We start from the raw sequence: 20,639 nt of genomic DNA on the forward strand, positions 1-20,639 counted from the left end.
CCTTGGCCCAACCAGAGCCAGCATGGATTTCCGGGGTGGGGGCGGATAGTCACAGCTCTGGACACCGGACGCCCCACTTGGCTGACACCCGCGTGTAGCCACCCCACACCTAGAGGGACCTGCTATGAGTCTGATATGAAGACAACACTTGGAATAAAATTGAACAAAAGAAAGGGAAAAAAAGGCTCTGCTCTAGCTGAAATGGAGCGAAGGGCCCCAAACGATGGTGGAGTGTTCCCTGGCCCGGTTCCCGCTGAACCCCAGAAATTCTCTGGAACGCAGTTCAGAAGCCAAGGATCTGATCTAGACCCTTGAGTGGCCACGAAGCTTGCCCCCTGGCCCCAGAAGGAAGGCACAGCTCCAGCCCATCCAACCTTCCATGGGAGGGGATCTCAGTCCTGGCAGTGTGACCAGTTCCCAGGACAAAGAGCCTCCTTGACCAATCTCCCTGTGCCCTGAGCTCTTCCTGCCAAGCTGCATAATTGGGAAAGGGATCCCCAGCTGCATTCAGGGAACCAGGCCACATTCCCATCACAAAGGAAGAACTCAGTGGGGGCCCTCTGGGCCAAGTTTCAGCCCTTTTGTCACCAAGTTTAGTCCCTTTTGTCACCAAGTTCCGGTCCCATGCAGGGGGGAAGGTTGGGGGGACCGGGAGGAGAAGGGCTCTGAGCCACCACTGCCGCAGCTCCCCTCCAGCCTGGGAGAGTCAGGCCACCTCCCTACCAACCAAGGTCAAAGGCATCAGGTTCCCATTCGTTCAGAGCATGTTCTTGGAGACTGAGCACTCAGGAAGAATGAAAGGCATGTGGCCAAATGAGTCATAAAGGTAGAGGGGAGGGAAGAGGGTTGCCTGGGCCCGGAGAGAGCTGGCGGTGAAGGAAAAGGTGCTAAGCGATCTGCAAGGCAGAGCCACAACTGTAGGAAGAGTAGTGTAAGTCCCAGCAGCAGCCATCCTTCAAGGAGCGAGGAGCCCACTCTCTCCGAATCTCAGAGAGGTTACATAATTCGCCCTAGGGCACACAGTGCTAAGCAGCAGGCGAGATTCACAATCAAATCCTGCTGACTTTGCCCATGTTCCTCCTTCCCTTGCACGACGCCGCTCCCTGGGCAGGGCAGGCAGGCCAGAAACGAGCACGGCAGTTTATTCTGGGAGATATTTCATCGCAGAAGCATGAGGGGTAACAGGTGTCCCTTTCTTTTAAAATGGCTTTCTAAGGAATTTGCATCTGACACTTGCTGGGTCCCTATTGTGTGCCAGGGGCTTTGGGGGGGGGGGACACACGGATGTGTGAGATACTTTTACAGTCCAGCGGGAAGACAAGTGATGCTTTCTTATAGAAGGGAAGTCAGCATCAGGTAAGAGTGAACGTGGGTCGGGTGCCGACTCCGTGCCAGGTCCTGTGTCCAGCTCCTTTCGCGTATGATCACTTGATCATTACTATTTCTATTTTACAGATAAAGACACAGAGGCTCAGAGAGGTATAGTGACTTGTCCAAAGTTACACAGCTAGTATACAAGGCAGGTATAAGGCACGTCTGATTCTAAAACCCATAAATCACAAGGCAGTACTGATAACATGGGGCACAGAGAACGAGCCTACAGAAGGGGCAAGAGATTACCTTTGAGGGAGGTGGGGGAAGGAAGATCCAGAAGCTTTGCAAGGCCTTGAGGTGTATGAAATTTACCTTGGGTGGAGTTTGGGGGTAGGTGAGGGTTAAGGGCGATCTGTGGGGAGGGTTCAGTCTGAGAAACTGCACAGAGATGGGAGAGGGGACGGTTCCCAGAACCTAACACTTGCTGCACTGAAAAGAGGAAGTTTTCCCCTCCCCAACGGAAGATCTTGGGGAATTTTTAAAAAAAAATGTTTATTTATTTTTGAGTGAGAGAGAGAGAGACAGAGGGAGAGAGAGAGAATCTGAAACAGGCTCCAGGCTCTGAGCCCGACACGGGGCTCAAACTCACCAACAGTGAGATCGTGACCTGAGCCGGAGCCGGTCGCTTCACCGACTGAGCCCCCCAGGCACCCCAGATCTTGGTGAATTTTATAAGACCTGACATCTCCAGTCTCCCTGCTAATCCGTTTAAATATTGGCGCCTGATCCTTAATCGGAAGATAAATTCATTCTGAAGGCTCCAGGAGCCATAAACAGAAGCAGTGAGCTAAACCAGGTATCTAGTCTTTGGGAGCTTGACAAGGTGTCTCTCTCTAAGCAAGTGGCTGGCGTGTGACCCTATTTACAAGGCTGGCTGGCACCAGGGAGCCAGTCCCGAGGGCTCCAGCCACATTCAATATTTCTTGGGAAATGTGACCTCGCTGTGTGTGTTTCCCTGCCAGGACAGAGTCTGGTGCCCATGAGACGCAGGGCAGGAAGCAAGGCTCCCATCGTCCTCAACTCAGTGAGTCTGACACCTTGATCCTTCTCCAGGCTCTGGGGCTGGGCCGCCAGTGGCCTCCCTCTCTGGAGAGCCAGGCCGACCACGGGCACTGACCACCCCACCCGGCCCCAGCATGCGGCCAGCTGCAGACACACCTATTACTATTTCCTGGACGCTCCTGTGTGCCGGGCTCACGCGAAGCGCTCTGCATGGGTTGAACTCATTCATTCCGCCCAAGCATCATATGAGAGAGGTGCTCTTATCCCCACCTTGGTCCGTGTCATCGCTGAATGCACTGAGGCACAGAGAGGTTGAGAAACCTGCCCCGGGTCTCACAGCGTGTAAGTGGCGGTCCTGTGCGCAGCCCCTCCTCATCCTCGAGGCAATAGGACACCAGCCTTTCTGTCAAGTCACCAAGACAGGACCTGTTATCAGTCCCACCAGTGAGGCCAGCAACAGGTCATTCCCCAGAGACAGGGAGCCCCTGCGACTCCGCTGCTCGCTTAGTGTGCTGGCTAACCCGGGCACCATGTGGACATAGCCTATGTCCTTGTGCGGGTCATTTTGGACGCTGACCTGCTTCATTTGTTTCTCCTCCCCAAGAGGCATTTTTGCAGCAAAAAGTAGGCAGAGGGGAGAGCTTAAATCAGGGACTGGAGAGACCGTTTCCGAGTATCGAGCGCTCCCAGCACGCACTGGGCTTCCCAGGGTGGACTCTGGGCCCCAGGCCGTGTTCCCATCTCGGCCCGGCGACTTCAGTCACCGAGAGGCCTCCTCTCATCACCGTCCGCTTTAGCCGTCTCACTGGTCAGGGAGCCGGATGTGGATGGAACTCATGGGTTGTTCCGCGTTACGGGCTCAAAGTTTGGGGGTATAGGTATTTATTCATTTGCTCAACAAAACATTAACTGGGCGTCTACCACGTTCCAGGGCTGGCTGTAAGTGCTGGGGATAGAGGAATGGCCAAAACAGACGGAAGGCCCTGTCCCCGGAGAGCTCACGGACAACCACCTGTCTGGGAAAATTCCATCCCGTGCTAGATGGGAAGACAAGCCGAGAACAATGACGCCCGCACCTGACACGGAGGCCAGTGGTAAGGGGTGCTGGGCGGGGGGCGGGGGGACTTTAAATGTGGGGGTCAGGGAGCACAGTGACTGAGAGAGTGTTATTTGAACAGGGCTTTGAAGGAGGCCGGGGAGGGAACCATGTGGCTATTTGGGTGAAGGACATTCCAGGCAGAGGGAACCAAAGTAAAGAGGCCCCGAGGCAGGAGACTGTCTGGCTGTTTCCAGGGACAGTAAAGCTAGAAAATCAATGAGTGACTGCATTAAGGGTTTCCCTACACCTGGTGGCGGGCAGAGATGAACCGCTCCGGGTGTGTTAGCGGTCATTTCCAGCCTATAGAGGAGGTGAGCATCCGTCATCTTTAGAGGCCCGGAGGGGGTGAGAGGCTAATTCAAGGCCATTGGAGTTGGGGGCAGAGAAGAATCTGGGGTTCAGCTCGGGCCTATTCGCCACTCACCCCTCTGTGTCTCTCAGAATTTGGGAGAAGGCATGTAGGAGGCTGAATGATGACCTCCCCCCAGATATCCCAGTCCTAATCCCTGGAATTTGTGACTGTTAACTTTAGGTGGCAAAAAGGACTTTTCAGATGTGATTAAGTTAAGGGGCCTGAGATGGGGAGATTAGCCGGGATCATCCGGGTGGGTCCAATTTAATTACAAGTGTCCTTACAAGAGGGAGGCAAAAAGGTCAGAGGAGGAAGTGAGAGATGTAAGGTCGAAGCAGGGGGCTGCGGTGCTGAGGGGAGGGGCCACGAGCCCGGGGGGATGTGGGGGGTGGGCACCTACTGGCCCCCGAGTCAGCAAGGTATCACTTTCTCCCCTCTAGCCTCCAGAAGGAACCAGCCCAGCAGACCTGCTGACTTTAGCCCGTGAAACTGACCGCAGGCTTCTGGCCTTAGGAACGGCAAGAGAGTGAATTTATGTTGTTTTTAGCCACCAAGTTTGGGGTCATTTGTTACAGCAGCCACGGGCAATGCACGCAGGGCACACCTTCCTCCGGCACCTGCTAATTCTCAGACCTTCTCTCGTCCAGCGGCTCATTTAATCGGACACAGTTCCTTGATCCTGATAAAATGGACCCCTCGGTGGATTTTGCACCTCTTCCTCGCGTGGCCAGGCTGGACGGAGGAGGGCTGGGCAACCCGGCCCTCCTGCACCGCACTTACATTTTAACCAGAGATTTCTCCGGAGGCAAGCCTGCACTTGCTCTAACTTGGCCGGGGTAAAAACTGCGGCAAAGGCATGCGTCCTCACGCTGTATCAGCAGGCACCCGCTCTCCTGGTGGCCCAGTTCCTAAGCCCTCAGGACAAAGCTAAGCAGGCGTTTATTTTATGTGGTCCTTACGTGGGGGTTTCTAACCCAAACTGGAGGTGTGTAGAGAGGACAGACAGACCTTTGCAGGCCGATGGATGCTGCAGAAGCAAAGCCCTCCCTGTTCCCAGGCCTTTATCAGGGCGGCCCTTGATTGGGGAGGGTAGGACGTAGTCCGAGAGCGGTCATCCTGCCCATATCTGGACGTTTTCTTTTTTAGCCACAGTGATGCTGCTTCCACGGAAGCGGTTCCCAAACCTTCTGCCAAGCGCCTTTCTGGAATTCGCTCAAGCTTGTCCAGCCCTCTCCCAGCCCTCTCTTCCTTGCTACCTGTGATTCCCACTGAAAGCCCCCCAGCCAGACCTGCTTTCGCCAGCCCTGGCCTCCTCCTGCTTCCGGTTTTCAGGATGTCACCAGTCACACCAGATTCTTTTTCCACCTGTCACCTCCTGGGATCATAGCGGCAACAGTGAACGATCCCCTAAGCATTTACGAAGTGCCAGGCCCGGTGCTGGGTGCTTTCCATGCATTTATTGTTATTGCTATTAATTGTATTTAGACAACTTAATATATCATATTTATTACTTAAAATAATTATTTTTAAAACTTATTATTCATGGTCACATTAAAAAAATTTTTTAATGTTTATATTTATTAAAAAAATTTTTTTTAACATTTATTTATTTTTGAGAGACAGAGACAGAGTGTGACCTGGGGAGGGGCAGAGAGAGGGAGACACAGAATCCGGAGCAGGCTCCAGGCTTTAAGCCATCAGCACAGAGCCCGATGCGGGGCTTGAACCCACGAACCATGAGATTGTGACCTGAGCCGAAGTGGGATCTTCAACCGACTGAGCCACCCAGGCGCCCCTTCATTATCACATTTAAAATGTCCAAGAGGGGCGCCTGGGTGGCGCAGTCGGTTAAGCGTCCGACTTCAGCCAGGTCACGATCTCGCGGTCCGGGAGTTCGAGCCCCGCGTCGGGCTCTGGGCTGATGGCTCGGAGCCTGGAGCCTGCTTCGGATTCTGTGTCTCCCTCTCTCTCTGCCCCTCCCCCGTTCATGCTCTGTCTCTCTCTGTCCCAAAAATAAATAAACGTTAAAAAAAAAAAAAAATTAAAAAAAAATAAAATGTCCAAGAACCCTGAGGAGAAAGTTTCTAGAGTGATCCCCATTTCACAGAGGAAGAAACGGACGTTCAGAGAAGTTGAGACACCTGCTCAAAGCCGTCCAGCGAATGGCACAGCAAAGATCTGAACTAGATACGTCTGAGCCGAGAGCTAGCTCACTCCGCCTCCCAGCGCCCCACATCCCCACGGGGAGCCCCCTCCCCACACCCTGGCTGCTTGGAGCCCTTCCTAGGCTGACCTCAGTCTCTGTGGTCAGGTGGTAGAATTCCTTGTTTCCCTTCGTGTTATTTCCCCTCCATAAAAACCAACTTCTCCCCGTGTGAGTCACTCGGCCCCCTGCAATCCTGATACTCATCTGGACATATTGTAAATAACTGACGCTGGAATGTTTAATCATGAAACTGGGGCTGAGGTTAAAACGGGGCAGCCCGCAGGAGACGGGACGAGAATAACAGCTCACGGGGGAGGCTCGCTTTGTGGGGCTTGGCACCCCTTTCACGCTGGGAAAGGGAGTGAGAACGACCCTCGGTCGAGTGCTCACCCACCTCCACGAGCGGGCGTGCTCCCCAACATCGTTTCCCTTGTTGCTCCCAGCAACCCGGGAGGAAAGCGCTACCCCCCCCATCCCCCTCCGCAGAGACGTCAGGGCACAGCCCGCGCTCGGGGCGGGGCTCCATCCCCTCTGTCTGGCGGCAATCAGAACAGACAGGATCGACCTCACAAGGTTGAGGAGTGAGTGTTTTATCCACGTTAGGCGAACAGAGCTAGCTAGGTATACAGTAAGTGCCAAGACACGGCACAGGGATGATGGGAGGGATGACATTTGGATTCTACACTCGCCACCACCTGCTCCCCCAGGTTGTAAGGCCTCCTGGGAACCGAAAAAGACTCACTGTGCTTCCTTGGCAGCCAGCACGTGACGTTGAAGCGGCCTCCTCCTGGACAGATAAGCCCCGATGAAACTCCCGAGGCGCAAAACCGTTTCTGGGGGGCGCCAGAGGGCGCGCCTTGGCTCCTCCCCGCCCTTCTGGTCTGTAAACGCCAGTCGGGCCCCGCTCACGTGCGGGAAAAGGCGACGACCTCCTCGGGATGCAGCAGAGCCAGCTGGCTGGAGCGACACGTCACCTGGAGGGCACAGCTCACCTCCAAGCTCAGTTCACCTGATCTTTTCTTCTCCTACCTGTGCCGGAGGGCGGGTAGTGCCGACTCACTGGCCGGATATCCTCAGTAGGGTGGTTTTGTTCGGGCGGTTCGTGGTTCCTAATATCCACTCTGCCCTTCCTCCGCTGTGAGAAAACTCCTGATGCTCAGTTTTCCAGGGCTTCCCAGAATACAGACCATTACCCAGCCTCTTGAGAGGCTCGACCGGGCCACAGGACTAGGTTCCACCCAATGGGACGTAAGCAGATGTGTGTATCAGGGGAGGGGGACGTTCAGGAAGGGTTCTTAAGCAGAAGGGACATCTCCCTCTCTCTCTCTCTTTTTTGCCCCTTCCTCCTTCCTACTGACTGTGGTGTAGATGTGATGGCCGGAGCCCAGCAGCCATGCTGGAGCATGAAGTAGAGGATGGCAGAACAATAAGAGAGAAGGAGCCCGGGTCCCTGGTGATTGCTGAGCCACCCTCCCAGCCCCAGACTGCTGAACTCTGGACTCTGTTTACATGGAAGAAAAACAAAGGTTTATTCTATTGAACCTATTGTTATGTAGGGCTTTTCTACACCTACACCAGCCCGGGCCTGGCTGAATAGTAACAGTGAATTTGTTTTTATTTATAAGCCTAACAGCTAAGCCAAGGATAGTGCTAAAAACTCCACCTATAGAGTTTATTTAATCGTCACACGAACTCCAAGGGACAGAGGGTATCGTCCCATGTTACAGATGAGGACACTGAGGTCTTGCCTAAAGCCATACGGCAGGTCTGACTCCACTCTCCCATCCTGCCATTAAGCAAAGATAACCAGAGGGGAAGTATGGCCAGCAGACTCGTAAAGTGGCCTCACAATCCATACCTCCTGGTGTTTATGCCCTTGCGTGACCCCTCCACTTGAGTGTGGGAGGAATCTTGGCTTGCTTCAGGCCAGTAAAATACAGCAAATGTTGGGATGACGGTTATTATGTGAGATTATATCACAAAGGACTGTAATGCCCACCTTGCAAGGAGATCTTCTCTTGCTTATTGACTTTAATAAAGCGAGTAGACATTTTAAGGGGAGATCCATTTGGCAAGGCCCTGAGGTAGGCTCCAAATGACAGCAGCAGTAAACGAGGCCCTCGGTCCTACAACTTGAAGGGAGCAATTCTGCCGTCAGCCAAGACAGCTTGGAAGCGGGCCCTTCCCCACTCGAGCCTCCAGATGAGAACCCATCCCTGGCCCACACCTTGACTGTGGCCTGGCAGAGGACCCAGCTAACCTGTGCTTGGACTCCGCACCCACAAAAACTGTGAAATACAAAATGTGAGTTATCTCACGCCACTAGGTTTGTGGTAATTCGGTATAAAGCACCAGACCAAGAGGGGAACTTTTGTTGCCAGTGGACTCTGACGAGATTAGGGGAGGTCAGTGAAGGAGCCCATCTCTTGGAGAAAGGGGCGAGGACCGGAAAGGGTGGAGAAGTCTGAAAGTCAGGTCGAGAGGCTGGCGACAGTGGGAGCGAAGCCTGGAGGCTGGCTGTGGGCAGACGCGACTGTGAGATAAAGGCACGACGTTCCAGAACCAGACCTGGGCCACAGAGCCACGCGCGGATCAGGAAGGGGGGCGGGGGGCGATGGAAGCTCAAGGCAGGACTCTGTATGACTCCTGGCTCTTCCACTCAAGTAGCTTATATCCTATAGAGCCTCGGTTTTCTCATCTGTAAAACGGCTGTGACTATACCTTTCCAAAGAGATGACGCACAGAGAAAGTGCTTGTCGGTGGAGCACTGGCCTGAAAGCAACCTTCACAGGAATGAGGGGCACGAGAGACTCAGCGTGGGCTCTCTGGGCGCTCGAACCTTAAGTGGGGAGAGAAGACAGTCTGGACGAAGAAGCGGAGAAGGGCTCCTCAGGCAGAGAGGCGGGGAGCAGGGATCATAGGGTCCAGAGGCTCCGGGAGGCTGTGCAAGGAGGGAGGGGCAGCGGTAAGCCTCGCCACGTACCCTGGAGAGGTTCCGAGGATGCTGCTGTTTCACCTGGGCCATGACCATTCTCTATCCTGGTGGAACAGCACCCTGATTTTCCTTTGCCAGGATCTCCCCGCTCTCAGTCCAGTGTCTGGCCCTAACTCTGGCCACTGAGGGCATTCCCCACAGCAGGGACGGTTGCTCGGAGACAAGGAAAGTGGAGTGGGGGAGGGGAGAAGAGGGGACTAAAATATTAGCGACGATCATAAAACGGGAGCGTGGCCTCACGTGGCCACTGAAGACGGTGTGGCACAGGTGAAGGGCTGGATTAACCCAACCTCCTGAGCTGAGGCCCAGCCCCCTCCGCCTGCCACCCCACAGAGAGACATGCCGGGTCCCTAATTCCGCAACAACCCAGCCGCAAGAAGCCGCAGAGCCGAGAGTGGCCAGTATAACCCCAAGCTGGACATTAGCGGGGATGGACTATGGCTGCTGAACTCCACGGGGGGGGGGGGGGGGTCATGACACCAGCTGCACCCAGGTCACTGTCTGGATGGGCGCCTGACATATCCAAGAGCTGCACTGTCCAATACAATAGTCACAGCCACACGCGGCCGGTGAGCTCTTGAAATGTGACCGGTCTGTACTGAGATGTGCTGTAAAAGTGTAAGCTACAAACACCAGATTTCAAAGACAGAGGAGGGCAACAAGATGATCTCGTTAATATTTTAAAAAAAAAAATTTTTTTTTTCAACGTTTATTTATTTTTGGGACAGAGAGAGACAGAGCATGAACGGGGGAGGGGCAGAGAGAGAGGGAGACACAGAATCAGAAACAGGCTCCAGGCTCTGAGCCATCAGCCCAGAGTCTGACGCGGGGCTCGAACTCACGGACTGCGAGATCGTGACCTGGCTGAAGTCGGACGCTTAACCGACTGCGCCACCCAGGCGCCCCTATCTCGTTAATATTTTAAATCAATTTCGTGTTGAGGTGATAGGTGTATCAAGTTAAATAAAACTGATGATTTTTACCTGTTTCTTTGGACTTAAAAAACAATGTGGTTACAGGAAACTGAAAATGACACCTGGGGTTTGTATTCTAGCTCTAGGGGATGGTGCTGTGCTGGAATATGAGTTCTCCAGGGCGGAGACTTTGGTCTGTTTTGGTCACTGCTTTCCCTCTGTCCTAGAAGAGGCCTGGCACGTGCAGGAGGAGCCTCATAAATGCTGAACGAATGAATGAATGAATGAATGAATGAATGAATGAATGAATGGCATGACAGAGTAGTATCGTGGAACATACAGGATTTTAGAGTCTGTCCAACCTTTGTTTAATTCTGTGTGCCTCTGGCAATGCCCTTCGCCTCTGTGAGCCTTGTTTTTCTCTGTAAAAGGCAGATGCTGGGGGCGTCTGGGTGGCTCAGTCGGTTGAGCATCCGACTCTTGATGTCGGCTCAGGTCATGATCTCGTGGTTTGTGGGTTCGAGCCCCGCATGGGGCACCGCACTGACAGCGTGGAGCCTGCTTGGGATTCTCTCTCTTCCTCTCTCTCTCTCTCTCTCTCTCTCTCTCTCTCTCTCTGCCCCTCCCCTGCTCAAGCTCTCTCTCTTTCTCTCTCAAAATGAATACATTAAAAAAACTTAAAAAATTAAGAGAAAAGGAAGATGCTGCTTTCAAGGGTCTGGTGACACAACCTAAGCCAGCTCTGGTGTAGGACTGGCACACTGTTAGCTGAGGCTGTCGGCGGGTGTGGAGGCCCGAGCGCTCTGTCGGAGAGCCGCTGCTGTGTGCGGTGCGTGAATGATAAGCCCAAGTTAGGCTCCAGGCTGTGGCCTCCAGCAGCTGCTAAGAGGTTTATCCCGGAACAGAAGTGCCTCCCCTACTGATCCAGTGGCTGGGAGCGCAGCGGGTTTCCCCATCCAGGCAGGCACCTGCAGGTTTGAGGAGGGAAGCCGAGAGCCAGCGTCAGGAGAGGCACGCACCTTGGGCGTCTGCGTGGGCCGTGATCGAGAAACCCCCAGAGAGATGGGACACGCTGTTCTGTGGGGCTTCTCAGGGTCTTTTCCAGAGGAAAAACAAATGGCTAGTGAAAATATGTCTGCATTTCAGACGCGCTACACGGGAACACAGAGGGACAAGGAGGAGGGAGCCCTGGCTGTACTAACACCTAGCGGTGGGGCTGGGGGTGGGGGTGGGGGCTCTGGGGGCCAGTGGGAGGCTCTGGGCCTGTGACTGTTCATCACCGGCCTGCCAATGCAGGGGCAGATCTGAAAAATGACCACAGACCCTCTCCTGAGAAGGGCTGTATTCGTTTCCTGTTGCTGCTGTGACAAATCACCATAAAATTAGCGGCTTAAAGCTACGCCAATTCATCCCCTTACTGTCGTGGAGGCCAGAAGTTCTAAAATGATGGTGTCAGCAGACCTGCCTTCCCCCGGGGGGATTCAGGAGAGAATCTCTTTCCCTGCCTTCTTCAGCCCCTGGAGGCTGTCCACACTCCTTACCTCCTGGCCCCCTCCTGTCTTCACAACACTCCCGGGCCATCTGTCTCCATCACCACACCTCCCTCTCTGGCACCCCTCACCCCTGCCCCCTCTTACAAGGACTCTTGCGACTACAGTATGCCCCCCCCCCCCCCCGGGATAATGTGAATCTGCAAAGGCCTTTGATCACATAAGGTAACATTTATCACAGGCTCTGGGATTAGGTGGACATCTCGGGGGTGGGGGGACATTATTCATTAATGAATGTGTTATCCAGCCTACCGTAAACGCCCTCGGCACAATCCTGTCCAATCTCGGGTTCACTGGCCTTCCAGGACTGTCCTCCACGATAAGAAGCCCCGCTCTGGTATCTCACAGCACGGCTCTTGGAACCCCAGGGGTACCCGGCTATAGACAAGGCACGTCAGACGCAAATTGCAGGATTATACATTTTACAAAAGGGCCTTTTGTTTTCAAAAGCATGTGTCTTTAAAGCATGAGAAGAACAGCTAACGTGCATTGCTTACTCTGAGCCTGGATTATCTCACTGAATCTTCACAAAGAAGCGGCCACCATCACCCCCATGTTACAGATGTGGACACTGAGGCCCGGAGAGGTTACGTAACTTGCCCAAAGTCTCATGTTAATAAGTAGCAGAAGGAGGCTGTGAACCAGATGCTCTGAGTCCAGAGTCCCTCTAAAATCCTGCCTCTCATCTGCCCCCAAGCCAGGCTTTGAAAGAATAATGAGTTTTTTAAATGTCTATACTGTGCTTGTGTCAACAAGGCCCTCCTTTGTCCACTGTCCGCAGCCATGGTTTGCTGATGGAAGAGAAATGGGGGGGACTGGGGTTCGTCCTCCGCCACTCGGTGACAAAGACAAACACCAGCGTCTTCAGTAACCTGCTCGGAAGCTGAGGGTCAGGGCTGAGGGCTGACCTTGCACCTCTCCGCCACCCGGGCTCGGCCCTGTGACCCGGGGCGTCAGGTCACATGTCCCAGGACTCTGTCCCTTTCTCAGATGCCACAGCACCGTGTTGGGGCTTCAGGCGGCTGGCCACATGTCCCAGGACTCTGTCCCTTTCTCAGACGCCACAGCACCGTGTTGGGGGTTGCAATTCCTTCCTGGCACGAAGCTGGACACTTGAACGTCATTTTTGTAATCATCCAAACACTCCCTGGCAGCCCCCTCGTCCCCACTGTAGAGCAAGGAAGGGGGGCTGAGGTTGGTGAGCAGGTGCACACTGCTCCGAACCAGCGCTGTGTGCATTCGGACCCAGATCATCTGCCTGGAAGCCCCACAGCGGGTGTCCCCGTCTCCAGAGCATCCGCTGGTGTTCCTGTCGTGTTCCCACCCCTTAGGCCGGGAGCTATGCCAGATGGTCTCTACCCTGCAGGGGGCCCAGGCAGTGCAGGACTTTATGACCCTGACCCACCAATCAGTGGAGGGACTGTAACCACACATCTGGGCATAGGATAGAATTACTGAAGCAAAGGTAGCCAGAGGGAGGAGGCACAGCACAAGTCAAGACTGCTCTCCGAGTCAAGAGAAACGTCCAGGCTGAACAATAACAAGGACAATGACTAACAATAATGATGATGACCCTGAAGATAAAATAGCCCCTGTCTCCCCGCCCACAAGCTGGGCGAGGCTGGGGGATGCGCCGGGGAGGGTGGAGCCTGCGCACCCCTGGCTCTTGGCAGTCTCCCCACAAACATTAACCGGGCGCCCACAACATGCCGAGCAGAAGTCCAGGTGCCGGGGGACGAGCACACAGGCCCTCTCTTTACAAAAATCCAGGATCAAGTTGGAAACTCCCAAACAGGTAATCGAGGGTTATCTATGATTATCAGAAAAGTCTCTGCAGGGACCCTTTAAACGAGGCCCTGCTGTGCTCTCCACAGCGCCAAGTTGTCCAGAGCCTGTCACACAAGTCACTCCCAAGGAGTGTCCCCGGAGGTCTGGGGACCGGGCTACGCTGGGCCGCGGGAGCCAGGCTGCCCAAGGCCACCTGGACCAGGACGCAGGTGCCATGTGGTCGGGCGGGTGCTCCTCCCGGCCCTAAGTCTGGGCGCGACCAAGCCTGGCCAATCAGATCGTCCCATTTCTCAGAGGGCGGGGCCTGGGCCAGCCAGGACCAATGAGACCTAATTCTTCCTGGTTGAGGAAATGCCCTTGAGGGGAACCCCCAGCGGGGCCCCTTCCTGGCTGGATTTGCCAGAGGGACTGGAGGTAGCTGGTGGCCATCTGGTCCTCCCCTTTGGGGGGCGGGGGGTAGGCTGCTCCAAGACGGAGCCAGCGTGGAGGAAATGTAAGCGGAGGTGAGCCCGACGCCAGAATCCATCCAGGGGGACCTTACCGATGTTTCAGTTGGATGAACCCAGATAAATCCTCTTGCCTAATAAAACAATAAAATAAAATAATGACTTAAAAAAAAAGCCCCCAAAGCAAAACCAAACTGGCCAGTTGCCCCAATTCTTCCCCTTTCTGAGGCAAGTTTGGCGCCAGGGAGTGAGCAGGGATCACCGCCCTCCGCGATGCCCCACCCCCCTCACATGTGCTCTCGGATTGCCAAGTCAGGCCCCGAGCACCCGCAGAGGGAGGCGTAGGCGTTCTGGAACACACGGTCAAGAGTCCAGGGCTGCTTGCAGGTGATAGGATCGCCTTCCTTGGTGGGGATGTTTTGAGGAGTCATCCTCAGGGTCACTGTCAGGGTCACTAAGACAGCTCTCTGGCCTTGGCAGTGACTGAAGAAGGATGTGGTCCCGGGACCGAAAGCTGGCAAATCTCTCCCTGGGCCACACTGCCCTCCAACATGCCACCCCGATAGATGCTGTCATAAATCACGAGGTTGGGAATGCCTCTAGGCCGTTAGCAGGAATTACAAGGCAGAGAGGAGAACCAGGCCTGCCCTCGGAAACTTACTGCCGAGGTTGTAATGCACATCTAGCGAACGGATACACACACAGGAAGGAAGAGGGAAACGCGCCGGCCGAGCCTGTAGGGACCGGCAGACGCATCCAAGGGGACGCCATCGCTCTACCCTGTGGGCCGGGCACTGTGCTGGGCACCGAGAGGGCGGTCAGCGGCACTCTGCCCTCAGCCTCCCGCAAGCCCAAGAGGGCGGAACAGAAGAAGTATGAAGGGGGGGCGGGGGGCAGTGGGCAGGAAGAACAATGAGGCACAAAGGACCCAAAGGAGGGAGAAGTGAGCAAAAACGGAGTGACCCCCGTGAAAGCACAGAAGGAGGAAGAAAGGCCACTAGAGTCAGCGGCAAGGAGGACCCGGCCCCTGACAGGCAAGGGGGTGGTTGGGGAGACCGCTGGGGGGTAGGGCGCAGATACGGCACGGGGTGCGGGTCAATTTTTGGAAGGGGGGTGAATCCCGTGCTTGGTGCCCACTGGGCAGCTCCTGCCTCTCTGGTCAAACAGCCAGGCCTTTGTCCTCCGGCAGCTGTCACAGGGGCGGGCCCAGCATATGCTCTGTGTGCACAGGTAGGCCAGCGGGCACAGAGGACTCCAGACCCCGCCTGCTGGGCAAACATCTGCCACCCACATTCGCCGCAGTGGCTGCTGAGCACAAAGGGGACCCAGCAAGCAAGTGGGGCCCTGGGGAGAGGCCACACCCTAGGATGCCCCCCCCCCCTTCCCTTAGGTAAAGGCCAACCTCCCCTGGACGTGGACCATGAAGGCCTCCTCCGTGGCCTCCCTGCCTCCTGGCCTGTCCTCTCTATGCTGCTTTTAGGCAGGTCTTTCCAAAAGGCAAATGTGATCATACCACCCTCAGTCAAGATCCCTCCATGGCTCCCCATCACCCTCCTGACCCCTAGCACCTGCCTGCCGCTCCCCCCAGGCCCGGGCTGATTTCCATGCACTTTCCACGCACAACCTCGTTTCATCCTCCCCACACCCCTGTGTCTCCCCCCGTTCCACAGACCGCTGAGGGTGGGAGAGGGTAAGTAACCCAATACCAGCTTCCCACCTTGGCAGAGTCACCGTCCTCATCTGGGCTCAAAAGCCAGCTCATCTGTGACTGCTGGCTCTCTCTCGTCCTTCCCATCAGCCCCTGTCATCCTCAGGGTCCATCTCTTCCTTCTTTTCTGTTTCTTTTCTACCCCAGGGTAGAGCCTGACACCTCACTGTCCCTACCTGGCTTCCTCCCCGCGCGGTCTTTCGTTTCTGTCCAACTCATCCAGCATGCTGCTGCCATTTTGATCCTCCAGAAACGGGCTTTTTCATCCTGTCACTCTCTCGCTCAGAAACCCTCGGTGGCTCCCCATTGCCAGAGAATCAAAGACTGAAGTCCTTAGCTTGGTGTTCAGGCCCTTCTGCCCAGCTCGAGGGGTCTGGGAAACAGGTGAGGAGCCTTCCCAAGGAGCCAATCTGAGGCATCCTGGCCTCGCTAGGGGTTCTTCCTCTCCCTGCTGGCCTGCTGGGGCAGGGAGGGGCTGGCTACCGCAGACCATAGCTGTATTTCAGACACTCAGGTCCTCGTGGCTGCCAGAGCCGACCTCCCTGGCCTGTGGGGTCCCTGCCTGGGGTTTTCCAGGGGCAGGGAACACATTTCCACTTTGGGGGCTCCGTGGGGCCTCCTGAAGGACGGGAGCATGGGGACAGGAGGGTGGTCACAGCCTCAGCACTCTGAATCTGAGCCTCCGCACGGCTGTGGGGCTCCACGGGCAATGGGGTTACCGCCTTTCCTTTCTGCCACAGAAGGGCATCAAAGCAAAACAGAACCCAAACAAAAAGTATCTTCTCTTCTCCTACTGCCATCTAGTCATGGCGGAAAGGTTAGTGTGACAGTAAAAACAGTAGGAGAGAATCTTGGGAACACAGGGCATGCCCTTAGATGACATCGATTTTTATTTGGGGAAAATTTAATCCACTGTCCTTCGCCTTCTAATTCTGCTGTGAATTGATGAAGGGATTCTCACCCACAGGCCAGAGTCTACGTGCAGCATTTAGAAGCTACAAGGCTAAATTATGTCTCCCTCGTCAGCCATTAGAACCAACCTCTCATACGGATGTGACCAAGGGAAAAAAAAATCAGAAACATACCCTGTTCCCACGCATCGCATTAAAAATCTGAGATTAACATCCCAATAAATTAAGAAGAGACACTGTATTATAAAAGGGTTGTCCCACTTACAAGAAAGTCTCAGGCCTCAGTTTTCCCATGTGGGAAATAGGAGGTCGGGTGAGACTATAGATTATCCCCAAATTTCTTCTGGCACTGAAATGCTCAGATTTCCTAAATTAGTCCCTGGTAAGAGAAGGCTTGTATCATAACGATATGCAGGGTTTTTGTTTGTTTGTTTGTTTAAAAAATTTTTTAATGTTTATTTACTTTGGGAGGGGAGGGGCAGAGAGAGAGGGAGACACAGAATCCGAAGCAGGTTCCAGGCTCTGAGTTGTCAGCACAGAGCCCAACGCGGGGCTTGAACTCATGAACCATGAGATCATGACTTGGGCCGAAGCTGGACGCTTAAATGACTGAGCCACCGGGGAACCCCTATATGCAGTTTTTAGAGAGCTCTTTAGAGAAAGGAATTTCCCAAGTTTTAGAGGAAATAGGTTTTAGGCTACTTGCCCACCTCCTGGCCCGTCTGGCTGGGCCGTGACCTTCATCTTAAGGTGAGAGCAAAACAGATTCGGCAAAACAGATGCCCCGCCCCCCCCCCCCCACTAGAACCTCCCCCAGAACCTCCCCCATGTTTTGAACACTTGCCTCAAATGTACAGGAATCTGCGTATATGCACAGAATAGCCCCTGGACGGCTACGTAGCAAACCCAGTGGTTATCTTTGGGGTGTGGGTGGGGTGACAAAAGGGGGCGATGTCCTTCAGACCTCCTACAGCCTCTGCACCAGGCTTTCTCCACCTCAGCGCCACTGATGCGCCTGGCTGATAATTCTTTGTCAGTACGTTTTATTAAGATGATTAAGGAGGGGCGCCTGGGTGGCGCAGTCGGTTAAGCGTCCGACTTCAGCCAGGTCACGATCTCGCGGTCCGGGAGTTCGAGCCCCGCGTCAGGCTCTGGGCTGATGGCTCGGAGCCTGGAGCCTGTTTCCGATTCTGTGTCTCCCTCTCTCTCTGCCCCTCCCCCGTTCATGCTCTGTCTCTCTCTGTCGCAAAAATAAATAAACGTTGAAAAAAAAGATGATTAAGGATATCTCCATTCAACACTCTGGCAGGTGTTCTCAATTCTCTTTGCCCCAAGATGTCGAATGCACCCACCTCCAGATACACTGACACCTACTTCCGTCGCTGGAAGTATCCATTACCCGGATATCTACATCTGCCTCCTGCTTGGTCCCCCTGCTGCTGCCCTTGCCCCCATGGCAGCCACAATGAGCATTCCAAAGCTTGCCCTTGAGTATGTCACTCCACTGCCTGGCTCCCCACTGCCCTGAGAATAAAATCCAAACTCCCCACCTGCCCCCCCCCCCCCCCCCCCCCCCGGCAGGCTGTCGTCTGGACCCCGGCTCCCTCTGCCTTCTTCCAGGCTCTGGCGGCTCACGGCGGGGTCCCCAGCTTCCCGGGCAGCACTGGAGCTGGTTAGAAAAAGCGGAATCCCAGGTCCACCCCAGACCTCCTGGCTCATTTCTGCAAGTGCATGGTCAAGTTCGAAAAGAGCTGCTCCAGTCTGCTCCTCCCCCTGCTCCGACCACACTGCCCGTCACCACTGGCTCCTTCTCACTTTTTACTTACACGACACTCTCACGGTGAGGCATTCCAACGTCTTCGATCGAGTAAGTTGCCTCATGTGATTCCCTATCTTGGGCGCCCTGCTGGTTTGGGACACAGCTATGAGTGCAGCCTGTAAGCGTCTTGTTGGTTTACCCTGTGTTTTGTCTGTCTCTCTCCCCCGTATCCACGCCCCAGAATAAGCCGAATGAGGTCAGGTGAAGGGGAGACAGAACCAGACACACCGAAGGCATTCTGCAAATATTTTTGGAATGAACAATAGTCACAAGTATTACACCCTTACTGCCTGGCAATACTTTGTTTTTTACATGAATTATCTTGTTTATTCTTCGTGAAACCTACGAGGTGAGATGGGTTGTATTTATGATAATCCCCATTTTGCAGATGAGGAAATAGAGGCACATGACACAAGGTCTCACAGCCGGTGGCAGGCTCCCCACCCGGCTCCGGGTGGGGACAAGATCTGGCCCCACGACGACACCTGTCACCACCGCCCAACCCCACCTCCTTGTTCCTAACCAAAAAGCATCTTACACACGTACTCTCGGGGGCTCGACTCTGAAAAGGATTTCCTAGTGAACGGTTCTACAAAGTAAAGAATTCTGCTGTTGGGAAATCATCATCCCTTCATGTGCTTTTTGGGAAAATTACATCTTTGTGTTCGGAATCTGTTTACGCCGGGTCTGTCTCTCCAGATGGTCCCAAAGACTGTTGCTATAAACCATTTTACCTCCAGACACGAGTCCAGAAACAAACCCGACAGGGAAGACACAGGGATGTTCAAGTGAAGGAACGGTTGATATTTCGATGCCCTCTGTCCGGCGGGAGCACCTTCACCCCTTGTGGCCACCAGGCGAGTCACTGTTCGTCTTTGGACATCCATCCTTTTAGGACCCTCCCTGTCTGCTCTCTCCAAGGAGCACCAGCCACGCCCCTGGTCACTCACTCAGGGCTGTACCAAGTACTCCCTCCGCGGCAGCTCTGTGACCCTCCGGGCACTTATGACCTTGCCCGACCTCCCTGAGAGTGATGGCCATGTGTCCCCACAGCCTTATCATAGGCACAAGCTACCACGTCTTCCCACTTCCGGAACCTTCTCACTGCACCACGCCCGCCATGTCCCAGGCGCTGTGCTAGGCTGTGCGCGGTAGTCATCTGTCTTAATTTAATCCTCAGGTCAGTCCTTTACGTGAGGAACGTGGGGGCTCAATTTTGCAAATGAAGAAAAGAGCCTGAAGCTCAGAGAGGTGAAGGGATTTGCCCAAGGTCACACAGCCGGTCAGTGAGAGACCCCAAAATTTGAACGGTTCAACTCGGAATGGACCTGGCATACCGATAATCGCGTTAGGGACCACCAGGCACGGTGCCGACACCTTGGCTGCTCGATCTCACAACGGCCCCGTGGGATGGGGGCACGATTGTGCCCATTTTACAGATGAGGAAACTGAGGCCCGGAGAGGCAGATGGGCATATATTCAAGGTCGCATAGCCAAGAAGAGAGCAGGGATTTGAACCCAGAAGGGACACACCAGGCTGTGCTGCCACTCTGCTTGAAGCCTACGGCGATCACACATTTTTTCGTCCATTTACCTGTTTTTTTTTTTTTTATTTACTTACTTTGAGAGAGAGAAAGAGCACGAATGGGAGTGGGGCAGAGAGAGAGGGAGAGAGAATCCCACGCAGATTCCACACTGTCAGCACAGAGCCTGACGCGGGGCTCGATCTCACGAACCGGGAGATCATGACCTGAGCCGAAATCAAGAGTCAGACGCTTAAATGACTGAGCCCCCCAGACGCCCCACACATTTTTCACGGAGAAACCAGCATGCTCCAAATCTCATGCAGGCAGCCGGATGTCACGGTCTGAGTTTTGTCTTCCACCCAAGGGAAAGAGAAGCCTGAGAAACCCACGCGGTGGTCCCCAAAATGCAGGCAATCAACCGGTCAATCAATCAATCACACAGACTCAACACACAAAAGGGTGGCTCGTCCGCCTTGAGCACGGTCTTGTTGAGCTCCGGTCTCAGAATCAGCTCAGTGTGGCGGGAAGCCTGCCGTTCGTTTGGCCGTGACAGCACCTGTCGGCCCCGCATCTCTCCCGATGGTGGAAACAAGATGGTCAGGAAACAGAGCTTCGGATGAAGGTTTTGAGTGTTTAAAGGGAGAGAATCCGAGACAGCGTTTAATCGCAGACCTTCAGATTCAACTGGACGTGGTCCAAAAAGGCTTTTTGCCGCCCCGGAGTCTGTCCTGTGGCCTCCTCGAAGGCCTGGAGGACAGCTTCCCAAGCACCTGCAGCCCATAGGGTTATTAGAAGCGTTAAATTAGGTAATAATAGTAATAACAGCCAACATTTACTACATGCTTCCCATGCTCAAGGCACTGTGAACAAAGAAGTATTGCCATCCCCTTCATTTCACAGACGAGGAGCTCAGAGAGGCTAAGCCACTTGCACAAAGACACACAGCTAA

General features: G+C 54.4%; 1 protein-coding gene across 7 annotated transcripts in view; it reads right to left on the bottom strand.

The window, feature by feature from the left end:
- TMEM51 (transmembrane protein 51) overlaps nucleotides 1-20,639 on the bottom strand; it is a 54,129-nt gene that overhangs the window by 10,478 nt on the left and 23,012 nt on the right. For 2 of the 7 annotated variants that reach the window (XM_047871378.1, XM_047871376.1), the window contains exon 1: nucleotides 6,776-7,033. The exons of the other annotated variants lie outside the window; for them this stretch is intronic. The gene's annotated coding sequence lies outside the window, so the exon portion shown is untranslated. Of the gene's footprint in view, nucleotides 1-6,775; nucleotides 7,034-20,639 lie in introns of those variants that run through there. 7 annotated transcript variants of the gene reach the window in all.

Source organism: Prionailurus viverrinus, chromosome C1 (genome assembly GCF_022837055.1).
Source record: "Prionailurus viverrinus isolate Anna chromosome C1, UM_Priviv_1.0, whole genome shotgun sequence".
Taxonomy (NCBI): domain Eukaryota; kingdom Metazoa; phylum Chordata; class Mammalia; order Carnivora; family Felidae; genus Prionailurus; species Prionailurus viverrinus.